A 2,199-nucleotide genomic window follows, 5' to 3' on the forward strand; every position below is an offset into this window, starting at 1 on the left:
TTCATAAATAAATGCCATGTTAAATGATGGGTTAATATTTAACCCATATAATCAAAATATTAATTAGTGCATTTTATCAAGTCTTCATTATAGGCAATGGTTAATAATGCTTATTAGCTTCTCTGTCATCAAATGGTACATCTCCTGTATGAATTAATAAAAAGGTAGGAATCAGAAAAATAATAAATATTCGAGTGCTCAGTATGTACTAGTTACTCTGTTAATAACACATTATATGTGTACACACACATATGTGATGCACACAACAGCACTAAGAAATAGGTACTCTCATTTCCATTTTAGAAACTGTGACACAAAGAGGGTTAGAAACTTTCCTAAAGTCACCAATGGTCTGATGCCAGAGTCTAAATACTTAACTGCATCTACTGCTTTATTCTGAAAGGAAGCAGTTTAAATGCTACTCATTGTCAGCTTTGTGTGTACCTGTTTGTGACTACGTTTAGCTATGGTTGGTGTTTTTTCCAGTTTTCTGCTTACATTCCTTAGGCTGTGTCTTCTCAGTATATTTTCTTGAATAAGCTTTCTTTTGGGAGAAAAAAGAAGAAAAGTGGCATTAATAAAAACTTCCTTTTGTATTTTTATTATTTTGATTTATATGCCGCATATCTTCTAACTAAAAATAACACCATGTCTAATTATAGGAAATGAAATCTAAATATTCTACATATTATTAATTATAAATTAATGCTCTTAAGTATTTATTGTTCATCAAGAAATACAAAAATATTTCTTAAATCTAGAAAAAAATAAAAATGACTATATTCTAAATAACCAATTTTGAAATCGATTCTAGTATTTCAAGGTGATCAAAAAACCTCTGGGGCAAAATCAGGAGAAATAACAGATGGAGAAAACAATTTTCAATTCACATAAGAAAGGCTAATCCCTATAAAATATTTTTTAAAGTATGTCTATAAAGCGATAGATCAACAGCCTAATGTAGAAGTGGGCAATAGGAAGAATAACTGACCCACAGAAAATGAAGTATAAATGTCTTTTAAAACCATGTGAGAAAGGCACCATAAAGAAAATGAAAAGATAAGCCACAGACCAGGAGAAAATGTTTGCATGACACTTATCTGATAAGACTTGTAAGCTCAATATATAAAGAACTCTTACAACTGAATAATAAGGTAAACAGTCTAACTTAAAATAATAGTAGGCAAAGTATTTTAACAGTTACTTTACCAAAGAACATACATACATGGCTAATAAGTACACGAAAATTTGCTCAACATCATCAATCATTAGGGACATGTAATTTAAAACCACAGTGAGACACCACTACACACCTACTAGCATAATTAAAATTAAAAAGACCTGTAATAACAAGGCTTACTGAGGATATAGAGCAATTGGAACTCTCATACACGGCGGATAGAAATGTCCAATGGTACAGCCACATTGGAAAACAGTTAGGCAGCTTCTTTTAAGTTAAACATACATTTACTACACAAACCAGCAATTTTACGTCTAGGTATTTACCCATGAGAATTGAAAACATATATTCACACAGAGACCTGTACACAAATGTTCATAAAAACCTTTTTTGTCAGCAATATCAGAAAATGACACTTTTTTCAGCTTCATTGTAGTATACTTGACAAATAGGAATTGTATATATTTAAAGGGTACAACTTGATGTTTTTCATACCAACCTTATTCAGAATCACCAAAATACTGGAAACAATACCAATGGCATTTACTGGTGAATGATAAACAAATTGATACATCCATGCAATGGGCTACTACTCAGAAATTACAAGGAACAAACTACTCATGTAAGCAACAGCATGGTGACTCTCAAAACCTTTACACTAAGTGACAGAAGGCAGACTCAAAAGGCTACAGCATGTAGGATTCCATTTATAGAACATTCTAGAAAGGCAAAAACCACAGGGACAGAAAACAGGTTAGTGGTTTCTTGGGGTGGGAGGAAGGGATTGCCTACAGAGGGGCTCAAGAGAACTTCTGGGGTGCTGGAAATGTTCTACATCTTGATAGTGGTGGTGGCTAAATAACTCGGTATTTGTTAAAACTCATTGAACTACACACTTCAAAAGAGTGAATTTTGTGTGTATGTTGTACCACAAAATCCTGATTTTAAAAAACTTTTTCTTCAGTTAAGTATTGTGAAGTTGTAAGCAAATCCTGATTTTTAAAAATCACATGAAAAAA

At 32.2% G+C, this 2,199-nt stretch overlaps 1 protein-coding gene across 1 annotated transcript in view; it reads left to right on the forward strand.

Moving 5' to 3' along the window:
- Positions 1-2,199, forward strand: part of ECI2 (enoyl-CoA delta isomerase 2) — a 15,996-nt gene that overhangs the window by 10,560 nt on the left and 3,237 nt on the right. The gene's annotated exons all lie outside the window — the stretch shown is intronic.

Source organism: Galeopterus variegatus, unplaced genomic scaffold (genome assembly GCF_000696425.1).
Source record: "Galeopterus variegatus unplaced genomic scaffold, G_variegatus-3.0.2 Scaffold1347, whole genome shotgun sequence".
Taxonomy (NCBI): Eukaryota; Metazoa; Chordata; class Mammalia; order Dermoptera; family Cynocephalidae; genus Galeopterus; species Galeopterus variegatus.